Source organism: Astatotilapia calliptera, chromosome 22, assembly GCF_964374335.1.
Source record: "Astatotilapia calliptera chromosome 22, fAstCal68.1, whole genome shotgun sequence".
Lineage (NCBI taxonomy): Eukaryota > Metazoa > Chordata > Actinopteri > Cichliformes > Cichlidae > Astatotilapia > Astatotilapia calliptera.
In genome coordinates, this window is record NC_137442.1 from 10814111 (window position 1) to 10828392 (window position 14282).

Consider the following 14282-nt stretch of genomic DNA (forward strand, 5'->3'; position numbering starts at 1 on the left):
CACTGACATCACTTACTTGATTTGGGAGCTTGGGAAAAATTTGTATTTAGTGAAGCTTGCATTCTACTGTTTTCTCATTTTCACTTTATAGTTGAACAATGCTTCAGCATTAAGGGTCAGACAAGCTCAGACTCATTCAGAAAAGAAATCTAGCAGACACAGAACAATCTAGACATCACATTTTAGGTTCCCTATAAATCTAAATCCATTGTTCAGTCTGTGTTTACCTGATTTCTCCATCCATGAAGTTGTTACTCTGCTCCTGGAGCCAGTTATCTTGGCAGAAGAGTGGACATTGTAGTCCTAATGTTCCACTCCTGGAAACAGTTTTCTCGGGGCCTGACAGGATTTTAGGGCCTCCCCAACCCGGACGAGATTATATAATCGCATCTTCATGTATTGGGATTAGCTTAGATCAGTGTTTACCAACCGTTGGAGCCACAAAACATATTTCACATTAGAAAAATCACATGGCACACCACCAAACAAAAATGTCACAAAAAGCATATTGATCATTTTTCCCTGCGCACCAGGCACAGTGGAGTTGATTTGGTTTGTCCCAACCACTATTCATGCTAGGGCCTTAATCTGGGTCGGAATTTTCTCTAGGACCCAGGTCAGATTGACTACTTTTTCTTTTCAAATATTTATCTGTTGCTATTACGCGCTGCGTCGTCTCACGGCATGACTATTATGTAATTTCTTCTTCGTCGTCTTCTGTTTTACTGGCAGTTGGCAACCAATTTCATTAGAGCAGGTAGTTGTACTGCCCTCTAGTGGAAGAGAATGTAATTGTTCTGCACCTTACTCACACCAGTCGCTTAGAGCAACCCAACCTTTTTTGCGCCACGGACAGGTTTATGTCCAACAATAATTTGACGGACCGGCCTTTGAGGTGTTGCGTATAAATACAAAAAAAAAAAAAAGCAGATAATCTTCCACTGCACGCCTGATCATTTCTCACGGCACACCTATATGTGCTGTGGCACAGTGGTTGGGCAATACTGGCTTAGAGTTTCCTATCAGTGCCAGAAAACCTCTATAGGTGCCAAGTTGGCAGCTTTATCAGGTCCCTAAACTACCACTGCATTGACATAAGAGTAATTGCTCAAGTACCACCTAGTGGTTTAAATTATTTATTCCCCACAAAGCGGGAGCTCAAAAACCCTATATTTTTCTCATTATTATTGTCACTGAAGTGAAGTCGTTCTCCATGTTCCACCAAATCCTGTGGAAAAATATCTGCACACGTTTGCCAGATGTTGACTTTTCTTACAGGTAACAAGTCTAATTTGAAGAGGTATAGCGGTGAGGCAGCATACTGTCTCTTTGAGTTTGTTTGCTGGAAACATCTGCTCATGTTTTTATCCAGTTATTGCGATGACAGCTGATAAACTTCGCCAATGCCCACATGTGGCTGGAAAAGCAAATCGGTTAGTAAATGAAAATTAAAGAAGTTATAAGCAGCGCAGAGCTGTTGATCCCTCAAATTAAACCACACCCACCAAAAAAATCCCTCAGACAGCTAAAATCTGTGAACGTGACTAGCAAGTGACAACTTGGCCTTCTTCAGCTTCCTGCGTAAAATCCCGAACTCCAGGGTTTGGGATACTCTATCAGAAGTACAAACCTATGGTGAGCATTTTTTTCCTCATTGTCACATTTCTTTAAACCTTTCTCACTTTTATCTCCTCTGTCTGTCTGTCTTGTCAGCAGTTACCATGGCACTGATTTCTGGTTATTACGAGGTATTAAGGTATGAGTTGTGCGGCTAACCGTGTCGTCCAGGAGGATTGGACAAGGGTTAGGAGAGAGTGTTTTGCAGGGGTTTTAGAAGACTTTCTGTGACAGGGAGGATTTCGGCTGACATTTAGTGTGTGGTGTTTAATACTGTCTGTGAGACAGATGGAAGAAAAAAAAAAGTGTGTGAAATGTGCCACAGAATAATTCCTGCATTTTCTAGGAGAGCTACCCTCCGTTGAAAGTCCTCTGGGAGAGGTTTACCTCAAGGTCAATGAAGGATCTGCTCAGTTTTATCAGATAGAAGCGGAAGTGATCATTAAAATGACGCAATATTAAAACTTGACATACAAAGCCTGCAAACAAATTCAATAATGGTTCACTTGGTCTTATTGTCGCTGCATGATAAGTCCGGTTTTCATTTTGTTGTTCATCTGATTTTTATGTATCTGCGGGATACCGTCTGAAGTTCTGTAAAGCCAGGTCAGCTCCAGAATTGCAAAAAGCATTTCTGTATGGACCTTAGCTTTGTGTCCGCACCTGTGTGTGCACCTCCCCACCGAGACTTTACATATCAAAACTCGCTGACCTTTATAAATACTGCAGTAGGGATTTGGAACAAAGCTAGCACATATCAGCAGACTCACACTCTGGCCTTTTTTTTTCTCTAGCCACCTCATCATCTCTTTATTACTTTGTTCTTTTTCTTAACCTCCTCCCTTCCTTTGTAAACCGATCTCTTCTTTTTTTACCCTCTATTTCCTCCCTCATTTCCCTCCCCACATCCTTCCCTGCTCTCCCCATAAGCTCACTATTCTTAGATGGTAATTTCTCTCCTACTCACTGCCACTCTTTCCGCTATCTTCTCCTTTTTCATCACCTGTCCTGACATGATCACCACTGCCCTCTTTTCCCCCATCTCTCTTCTTCTCTCTCTTAGGACTATTTTCTCCCACCTTTCCTGATTGCGCCATATTTGTTTTTCGGTGCAGAGTAAGCTTGTTAGCAGTGGGTGGCATTTTTTGACTGGCAGCTGAGGGTGGAGAAAGCCTGACAACTTAAGGGCACAATCTGAACCGAGCTGCTGAGAGAAAGTGCTGCTGGATACTATACCATGTTAACCCGCCGCCCCAGCCGCACATGCAAGATACACCAGGGGGCAATTTTCATCTATAAAATGCAAACACAAGCTTCTCTCTCCCTCGCCCGCTTTCATTGGAAAATCAGAATCTTATGCAAATCATTAGAAACAGCAGTTTAGAGACTGTCGGTCTTTAAACCTTACAAAAAACGACATACAAATTGAATTCTTTGAAAATATGCAGTTGAACTGGATGCTTGCACATGCACATCCTCCCATGCAGATGGGGTTTTATCAGGACTCTCCAGGCCACCAGGGGGAAAGGGGAGTTTTGCATGGCGTGTCAAGGATGGATAATAGGGAAAAGGAAGAGTAGGGGATAGAAACTGGAGGGGATGGGACATGAGCTGGGTAAACGGGAGATCAATTTTCCCTAAGGCTCATGGGGCGCCATATCGAGGTGGATTAGGGGTGCATATATAAGCGAAAGAGTGCACCAGACCATGTGTCTATGGCCATACTTTGCTGTGCTTGCATGACATAATTTCTGTACATTGGTCCATGCTTCATTTCTTTTCTTAAAAAAAGATATCTTGCTTCAGAATTGTTCAATATATGTGTGTGTGTGTGTGTGTGTGTGTGTGTGTGTGTGTGTGTGTGTGTGTGTGTGTGTGTGTGTGTGTGTGTGTGTGTGTGTGTGTGTGTGTGTGTGTGTGTGGCCCCCAGTGATACATCCAAAGCCCTTTAGCTAAGGCAGGGAAGAAGACAGGGATGCAGGGTAGCTGTAGAGATGGGGTGGAGGTGCAGGTCAGGGAGGAAGGATTGGCATTTCAATATCCTGAGAGGATTACTGGCCGTGCTTTGAGATGGCTGGTCCCCGCGGAGATACATAGGCCTTAGAGATGGATGCATAAAGGGAGGAGAGGAGAGGGGAATGAATATAGAAGTAGAGGGATAGAGAAGAGAGCGGTGTGGCATTGTGAGGAGAACGCCTGGATGTGGAGAAAAGGGAGCAGGGGTGAAGAGCAAAAGCGAGAAGACTTAAAAGAAGAAACAACGATCTGAAACCATATTTTTAAAGACGTACATATCAAAACTGCTTAATACATTTTTAAAGTTGTGTGTGGACAAGCGTTAGGGTGAGATGGTTTTGAGATAAAAGTTAGGAAGCATAAAGCATGAAAGATGACTTAAAGCAAGTAAAGTAGCACAGGGTGCATAGCAGAAGAATAAAATGTTTAAAACTGAAGGCCACACAAACTGAAAAAAGTGTGATGGAGACCTTGCAATACTTATGAAAGAAGTTCAAATTTGCTGCAATTCCTACACAAAATATCCATAATATATGTATATAAGAAAAACTAATAAAATCATAATATGAGAAAAGGGAGCCCAACCAAATATTGCTTATGGGGGTGCAAGCCAAATATACAGGAGACATAACTTATTACAAAACGACTATTAAATATTGAAATGAAAAGTCACTTAAACTTTCAGATAAATGAAATAAAGTAATGTAATATTTTTCCTTTAAAATTAAAGCAGGGTTGTAGAAGGAAATAGAAAAATGTTTTTAAATGAAGTACAAGAAGGTTACATGCAGTACTTGGGTAATGTACTTATTCACATTGCCTACTATGGCAGAAAGATAAAAAAACGAATGGAAGCTAATTGAGGGTGGGGTTGTCTCTGATTCTCTGAATCAAATGGGTACCTTAAAAAACTATGGTACACATGTTTGCGTTTGAAGACTTGAACTAAAGTTTAAGTCTGAATTAACTTGGGATCAGACTTTTCTTGCATTATAATGGGAGGGGGGTGTTGAATATTGTTTTTTCCATTCACTCAGTGAACGAAAGAGACACTTCAAATACCAAGGTATGAAACATTGTTTCTTTGTCATTTAGTTTCCAATTGCCGTTTTTATTTTTTCACTTTCACACTTCTCAGCCTTCTCCCCCCTTCAGCCCTTTGCATGAAGGCATTTGGATCCTTTCTGCCTCCTTAATTAGAAGTGATGGGAAGGTGAGGCTTCAGCAGGCACCAAATGAATAGAGTCATCAAGCTACTTTTCAGGACTATAGCCCAGCCACTTAAGACGCTTTGTCACCCTGTGATGGGAATTTTAATTGCCTACCTCTTGGCTTATAATTGGAGTCTATGAAGAGGCACTCTCAGTGTTCAGTGTGTGTACTCTGTATGTGGATTTACAGGCTGTTCCTTGTTGTTCAGGGAATTGTAGAGGAATGCGTATGAATGAAAGCAAAGCTCGGAGATAGCTGATGACACGAAGACACAGCGTATTCCTCATAATCATATTATCATGAAGCCTATCTTTGATGCACATCTTTTGTCGAAACCCCTGCCGGGAGAGGGTAGACAGGTGAAAACGCTTAAGGTTGCAAGCAGACTAGAGAGAAAAAGTTCAAACTTCCAAAATGCTTTTCATGTCTCACTTTCTCTAATACTCTGTGACGTCTTTATCGTGCCTCTGTGGAGAGCGTGGCTGCGTTTGTGTGTGCGCGCCGTCTGGGTTTCTTGTGGGGTTAGTCGCTGGAGGAGAGGGGAAGGCGGCTGCGTCCTGCTGTGCGAAATAGAGAGAGAGCAAGTTGTGTGGAGATGCAGCTGTCTTTCTGAATGACAGTACACTCCTCTCTGATACAGCGGTAGGTGGGTGACAGACAGTTCAGCTCATCAGACCAACATTGCACGCACACAGACACCTCTTTTCTCATTCGCCGTGCATCTTTTTATACAATTTCATGTATAAAATTCCAGGGGGAGGGGTTACAGTACAGTTTATCCAGCAGAGGTTTAACAATGCGCCAAATGCTTAGTATGTCAATCCATCCCTTAATTTTCAAGACACGGTTTTGTGTTTGTGTGAATGCTTGTTTGGAAGTTTTTTCATGAAGGGGGATAAACAGGATGAAAGAAGGGGAAAAACATCCACAGCCATGATCACTTGATCATAATTAAACTATTAACTTAATAAAAGACTACATTTCAAATGGAAGACTGTGGATGTATTTTTGCAGCTTTTGTCATACATCTTAAAAAGATCTCATGTTTTACTCTTTATTATAGGTTATATTACTCTTTACATTATAGCTGCTGTCTGTCTCACAGTCCTCAATTAATATCAGCTCTTAGTCAAGAGCTGCACTTAAGCACACTTTCAAAATATCTGTATTCATTTGTCGATGCAAGTTTGTGTCATCCTAGTTTTTTCTCCCCCGCTGTCCAGTTAAAACTGGCTCCCAGATGAACTACAATTGGAAAATGCTGCTTACAACAACCTTCTATAACAACCTGTAGTACATCATCTGTTATTTTTGCATTTAAGAAGATCCAAAAGATCCAAATATCATCACACTCCAAATCAGATCCTGTCATCAAAGAAGTTAGACTATGCTCGGATTGCTGTGTCATGCTAAAGGATGGAGGCTGTAAAGATGCAGCGTTTGTGTGTGTATACGCACTGCCCCTTTATTCAAGTCTGTCAAGGCAGATAGAGCTTTATTTACCTTCTTAGCCAACCTCCTGCAGCAGTCTTGGGTCAGCCACTCTATCTGTATGTTTGTGTTTTTGCGAGGGTTTGTGCGCGGCCTGTGTTTTTTATTTGGTGGAGGCTTCGGGCAGAGGCTGTCTGGCTTAACGGACATGTCATGATCAGACCATGCCTCAGCCTTTAGGCTAAAGCATGCTGGGCCCGGAGAGTGTTCAGAATCAGTCAGTGTGCAGCTGTCAAAAGCAGTTTAAAGAAGTTGGCCCCAGCCTCTCTCCCCCGGTGAGGGCGTCTCATGCCAGATTTGTACGCTATGCAAAGGCAATGTAAACAGGTTAAGGGTGTTTTCTTTTCCAGATTTGATCACATGTATGTGCAGGAAAAAAAATTCACCAGTTTATTGGTAGCCTATTTTCAGGGTATGGTGTTTTGGCACAGCTGGATTATGTTGATCGAGCCTTTTTGAATATGTCATACAGAAAAGCCTCTGTGTCTCGCTGGCTCTTCTGGTCTGTCTCTCACCCAACCACCTACTGACTGACACATTCAATCAGGCCAGCCCTAAGACTCTCTCCGGTGTTGCGCACACAAATGCTGGTCTCCTACACAGACACAAATTTAGACACAAATCCACACAGCTATCCACCAAGGTGTGTGGATTTGTGTCCTTGCAACGTATAATTTAGTAGCTGAGATGAAAATGTGCTTCATCCAGGTGCCGTCCCTGCACCATTCCTCCCACTCACAGCCAGGTTTGTGTGTCTGTGTGTGTGCGTTACACCTAGACAAGACTCATTCCCTCCAAACACCTCTGCTCCTCTTTTCTTCCTGTACTGATATGAATAAAAAACACTGCAGATAATAGCTGTGTCTGACTGCATCTCCTCACCCTGCTCTGAAGCAGGGTCTTACTATTAATCTTCATCTTTCCTTTTCTCCTGTTCCACACTTGCTCTTCTTCACTCTTATGATGCACTGGGCAGAATAATTGTGTTTGCAATTTGGGATTAGGTGTCCAAGTGGCAAATAAAACAAATTAGGCAGTGATTGGTGAGCCAGGAGACAAGTTGCAGGAGACCAGACATGTAAACATGTTTATTTTTCCTGTAAAGTTGGGCTTTTTAACATACTGGTCTACAGGGACTGATTTGCTTTTGAAGCCAAGCTCAAAAGGCCATTTAAGAAACAGGAGCTTTTGGCACTTATGTGTTGGCTCCATTTTTCCATCCCAGAGAGTGGCGCTTGCTTCCCAGTCCTCTGCTGTCAGGCTCATTGTTGCACTATCCCTTTAACTCCAGGCAGAAGTAAGTGGTGCTATGCCCAGAGGGATCATCACTGTTGCATCCTCTTGACCCTTTTACCAAGCGCATGCGTGACAGATACGGCTCTCTCAATCACTCCTGTCTACAACTTTTACACATTTTCTACCATTGTGCATATCTTTTCATTATAGATTCGCATGCAATCATTCACTGTCTTTAATATGCGTTGACACATGGGGTAGCACAAGTTAGTGAGAAGTAGAACAATCAAATCACCTTCTGAAAATGGATGCCATCTCAGCGGAGGCACAAACCTGGAGGGAACAACAGATTCCCCTAAGAACAAAGACGGAGACATGGCTGTGTTGGGGAAAAGGAGATAAGGAGATGGAGAGACTGCAAGAGAGAATTCCCAGGGAGAGGATCCACAGATGTGAGGAAGAAGTAAAAAGTAAGAATGACTCCGAGATGTTCGGCCCTGTTTGTGCTGTCCCCCCTGGGGAGAGAAGCAACTCCGCCTGTCTCCTTTGATAACAAAAAGGAGATGCCAGTTGCACCTCAGCTGCCTCCGTACACCTGGATGCAAGAGCCTACAGCAGTGGGTGCCATTTCTTGCCAAAGTCTATTCACACATCTACTTGCCACAGAGAGGACAGAGCTGCCATGTAACCTCCAGAGTCTCTGCAATGAAAGCAGTGGCTCTTGAGTGGATCTGAAGATGAACTTATGAGAACCTGGGTTTTTGTTAAAGCCTTTTCAGTTCTTTAACCCCACACAATTCTAAAAGTAAGTTATCGCTTCCTGCACTTCTGTATTTAACTCATCTAAGGAGCAAAATGCTGAAAGATCATTTGATACAACGTATTAAGTCCATCCTAATAAAAAAGATTTACTTGTGAGAATCATTTAACTGTACATACAATGTAAAACACAGCCTCCTAGGACCTGCCGTCCACATACAGTGGGGCAAAAAAGTATTTAGTCAGCCACCGATTGTGCAAGTTCCCCCACTTAAAATGATGACAGAGGTCAGTAATTTGCACCAGAGGTACACTTCAACTGTGAGAGACAGAATGTGAAAAAAAAATCCATGAATTCACATGGTAGGATTTGTAAAGAATTTATTTGTAAATTAGGGTGGAAAATAAGTATTTGGTCACCTCAAACAAGGAAAATCTCTGGCTCTCACAGACCTGTAACGTCTTCTGTAAGAAGCTTTTCTGTCCCCCACTCGTTACCTGTATGAATGGCACCTGTTTGAACTCATCATCTGTATAAAAGACACCTGTCCACAGCCTCAAACAGTCAGACTCCAAACTCCGCCATGGCCAAGACCAAAGAGCTTTCGAAGGACACCAGGAAAAGTATTGTAGACCTGCACCAGACTGGGAAGAGTGAATCTACAATAGGCAAGCAGCTTGGTGTGAAAAAATCAACTGTGGGAGCAATCATCAGAAAATGGAAGACATACAAGACCACTGATAATCTCCCTCGATCTGGGGCTCCACGCAAGATCTCATCCCGTGGGGTCAAAATGATCATGAGAACGGTGAGCAAAGATCCCAGAACCACACGGGGGGACCTGGTGAATGACCTGCAGAGAGCTGGGACCAAAGTAACAAAGGTCACCATCAGTAACACACTACAACGGCAGGGAATCAAATCCCGCAGTGCCAGACGTGTTCCGCTGCTGAAGCCAGTGCATGTCCAGGCCCGTCTGAAGTTTGCCAGAGAGCACATGGATGATACAGCAGAGGATTGGGAGAATGTCATGTGGTCAGATGAAACCAAAGTAGAACTTTTTGGTATAAACTCAACTCGTCGTGTTTGGAGGAAGAAGAATACTGAGTTGCATCCCAAGAACACCATACCTACTGTGAAGCATGGGGGTGGAAACATCATGCTATGGGGCTGTTTTTCTGCCAAGGGGACAGGACGACTGATCCGTGTTAAGGACAGAATGAATGGGGCCATGTATCGTGAGATTTTGAGCCAAAACCTCCTTCCATCAGTGAGAACTTTGAAGATGAAACGAGGCTGGGTCTTCCAACATGACAATGATTCAAAACACACCGCCCAGGCAACAAAGGCGTGGCTCCGTAAGAAGCATTTGAAAGTCCTGGAGTGGCCTAGCCAGTCTCCAGACCTCAACCCCATAGAAAATCTGTGGCGGGAGTTGAAAGTCCGTGTTGCTCGGCGACAGCCCCAAAACATCACTGCTCTCGAGAAGATCTGCATGGAGGAATGGGCCAAAATACCAGCTACTGTGTGTGCAAACCTGGTAAAGACCTATAGTAAACGTTTGACCTCTGTTATTGCCAACAAAGGTTATGTTACAAAGTATTGAGTTGTATTTTTGTTATTGACCAAATACTTATTTTCCACCCTGATTTACAAATAAATTCTTTACAAATCCTACCATGTGGATTCATGGATTTTTTTTTCACATTCTGTCTCTCACAGTTGAAGTGTACCTCTGGTGCAAATTACTGACCTCTGTCATCATTTTAGGTGGGGGAACTTGCACAATCGGTGGCTGACTAAATACTTTTTTGCCCCACTGTATGTGGACATCACATTTTGGGTTGTCTAGACTAAAATACTAAATTTTGCTCTACAAGTGGCTGATATCCACTTACAAGGACGTTATGCTGCCACTGTTCTATCGAAATTTTAAATGAATGTTCTCATATTTGAATCGCATTTTTATCAGAAACAAAAATCAGGTAAAAAAATAGCAAAGAGAAATTAAGAATTCATGCAGCGGAAGAGTTCGGGTATTAGGAGATTAACTGCTCTGCTGGTATTTGGCAAATCAGAGACCAAACCAAGAAACAAATCTAAGATACCATGTCCTGTTCCTGTTTATAGTAGTGTAAACATTCAGTATTTTAAATTCAACAGTTTTTGAACTTAAATAATGATACCAGGGTCAGAACCTCCACTTTACATATATTGATTTAAGAGTTTAGTTTCAGCGCCAACATATTTAACATACATGGACTAACAACTGGAGTCTCTGGTGATCCCAAGATCGATTGACCTTAAGAAGCAATCATAAATAAATAAATATTTGCAAACTACATTTCTTTTAAAATCACCATTAGTTATTTCATTAGTCATCTAAAGAAAAACACACATTATTTTAAAAAAAAAAATTACAATTACTCTAAATATTTTGTAAAATATAAATCGGTTGTGTTCTTGCCAATTGTATGTGATCCACAAGCACAATCCATGTGATTACTTGTCAGCTTATTTGCTGTTCTTTGACTCTGTTATCACTTAGTTTTCAGTTATTTCAAATAAACATTTGTGGTATTTAGAAGATTAAACCAATCAGAGTCCCTTTGAATTAAATACACAGCCTCCTAGGATGTGTCCAAAACATCTCACCTTGAACGCATCCTAGTCACATGCCCAAACCACCTCAGTCGGTTTCTTTTGATGTGGAGTAGTAGTACTTCTACTCTCAGCCCCTCCCAAATGGCTGAGCTTCTCATTCTGTCTTGAAGGCTGAGCCCAGATGCCCTTGGGGGGAATCTAATTTCTGCCACTTGTATCTGCAATCTCATTTCTTTGGTCACTACTCACAGCTCATAACCATAGGTGAGGGTAGGAATGTAGATCAACCTTGTAAACTGACAGCTTCACTTTCACGCCCAGCTCTTTCCTCACCACAGTAGACTGGTACAGCATCCCTGTTATGGTACGTGCTGCACCAATCTGTCTGTCAGTCTCCCGCTCCCCTCTCCTGCTTCCACTTGGGGCAGCAATTCGTTCTTGACCCTGAGTGGATACTCCGTCCTTTTCTAGCTGAGAACTATGGCCTCTGATTTGGAGATGTTAGTTCTCATCCCAACTGCTTCATACACCACCAAACCTGACACTCTCCATTCTCTACCCTAAAGCCATGGACTGCATGACAGATATGTGTCCATAATATTTATACGTAGAATTCTGTCACGCACGCTTGCATGTGGCAGGAAGAGCAAATAGTTGCTACCTTCCAGTCTGAATGTTAGTCAAACCAACATCAACAGGTGGCGTTTTCTAGATTCCCCAAGAGGATCACTGCTGCTCACACTGGGGCATGTAGTGTGGCTGTATCAGCTCTCCTTTCCATGTGTTGCATGTCCAGGACATTCACAAGCTCATGATGATCCAGCAACTTTCTAAGAACTTCCAGTATTTAAAGTTCCCTGCTGAGAGTCTTTCTTATTTAAAATGACTGACAGAGAGCCACAACCTGATTTGATATGATAACAAAGTTGTATTAATTGTAGCCTGGTTACTATTTTGTCACAAAATATACCTACTATACTTGTACATGCATCACTTTTATAAAATTCACAGTGTCCCTTTTAGAGTCTACAGACCTATACTTGTGTTAGTGATTGGTATATGTACTGCAAGGCATTCATACAGGACCTTATCAGAAGCCATTTATCTTTGTGATGGGCACCTATGAGCATGTCTGCCGTGCGATTTCTGCTGCAAGATCAGGGACTGGAAATGTCTGGCGTGCACTTCTATTGCATAGCCATCACCTCTTCTATATTGCTTTTGAAAATCATCATGCAGTTGTATATGTTTTTATGTGAGTGTAGTTGTGTAAATGTGTGTCAAAAACACATTTCAAAGAGAAGTCTGCACCGATTTTTTCTTTTAAAACACAAAGCCAAATGCAGTCACTATTCCCTCCCATATGCTCGTGTGTGCTGAGTGTGTGTTGAAGTGGAGAATGGACAGTATTTTCACATCTACTTGCCTTCATAACTGGCTAAATCTTCTAAGCCTGTCAGTAGACACTGAAAAGAAAATCTTCTGAGGCTATAGTTTACTATATTGAGTACACAAAATGCTATCTTGTGCATAATAAATGTGCGCACACATTTTGATTCATTCGTTTTTCACGTTTTGATTAATTTATGCTCTTGTTCTGATTAATTTGTTCCCCTTTTTAATTAATTAGAGCTCATGTTTTGTTTAATCCTTGCAAATGATAAATGCACAGAGAACCAGCACAACCAGCTTTTTGCCCAGGAGCCAGGTTGCAAGCCGCAGGGAGCAAGGATGAAAGTCCTCTGAAAATATGATGTGACGCTATGTTGGATTTGTCATGTTTTATATTTTTGGAGTCATGCTAAAATCAGCAGTAAAGTGTGTTACTCATTCCTCTACGTGATGCTGAAAGGCAAAAAGCAGCAATTAGTTTTTTCTTATTTCATATTATTACTCAGTGCTTAGTTTATAAATCAGGATGTCCTGGAACACACTGCTTTTCTTCTCAGTGGGTCAGTTGAGAGAAAAAGTCACTGAACTATTCAGGCCATCTAGATCAAGCACACCGGTAGTGCAGTACCATTTTTCTTTTTTTCACCTTTTCCAAAAAAGCTGGGGCTCTTTTTTTCCCTAATCTGATGAACCCATATTTTATTTACAACAGAAAACACGTCAGATGTTTCAACTGAGAAAATGTATCATTCTAAGAAAAATGTTTTCCGTTGGTGAAAGTCTAGACTAGTTTGTGGGAGCATATGTTGCTCTAAAACTTGTACACACCTTTCAGCACTGTCAGCACCTTTCCAGACATCCAAGCGGCCAGTGACACAGATACTAACAAATCCCATACTATCAAAGATGCCGGCTTTTGAACTGTGTGCCGATACCAAGGTGAATGTTATTCTTTAGTCCAGAAGATGCACAAATTTCAATTTAATTCACCACAGAACACTTTTGCCTCAGCATATTGTCAATGAGCTTTGGTCCAGAGTAGAAGGTGGTGTGTCTGGATCATATGTACATGTGGTGCCTTCTTTGCATGATTCAACCTGCATTTGTGTGATAGCAGGGTGAACTGTGTTCACAGACAATTATTTCTTGTTCCTGAGCCTCTGAACAGATTCATGTCCGTTTTTAATACATACTATGTACTGAAGATGATTACATTTCAAAGATCTTGACAATTCTACATTGCGGTACATTATTCTGAAATTATTCCACAACTTGTAGACACAGTTTGTTGCAAATTAGTGAATCTCTTCCCATCTTAACTTCTGAGAAACTCTGCCTGTCGCTTGTTACTGACCTGTTGCCAATTAACACATTTAATTGCAAAATTCGACTCCAGCTCTTTCTGTTTAGTACCACTGAATTTTTGAAGCCCACATCCCAACTTTTTTTGAGCCGTCTTGCTGCCATCAAAAATACTAAACAAGCAAAAATGTCTTGGTTTAAACCTTTGATATGTTTTCAGTCTTCTAATGTGAATATAATATGGGTTTGTGAGATTTCCAAACTCAGTACATTCTGTTTTACATTTTAGAGCGTCCTAACTTTTTTTGTATTTATGGTTGTTGTAAAAATATAACCTCAAAATGTGTAAATCTGCTGAAAGTAGAGATGAACCCTACTCTGTTCTCAAAGAAACATTTGGTAGATAGCGGGGCAGAAAAAAAGTAATAGTACAGTCTGCACAACCAATGTGCTAAAGCACTTCAAATACGGGCGAATTTGATGCTAGTTTGTCTGGCGAACAAGTTACAGCGCTTCTTTGCTGAGGTGGAAGCACCACTTTAACCTTTGTATTACTTTTGCATTGTAGTGCACACTTGTTTATTGTGTGTCAGATTGAGCTGTGATGTGATCCACGGTTTGGAGGAAGGGAATAGTCTTATGCATAATTCAG

General features: G+C 41.6%; 1 protein-coding gene across 1 annotated transcript in view; it reads left to right on the forward strand.

Moving 5' to 3' along the window:
• epha10 (EPH receptor A10) overlaps positions 1–14282 on the forward strand; it is a 161711-nt gene that overhangs the window by 111870 nt on the left and 35559 nt on the right. The gene's annotated exons all lie outside the window — the stretch shown is intronic.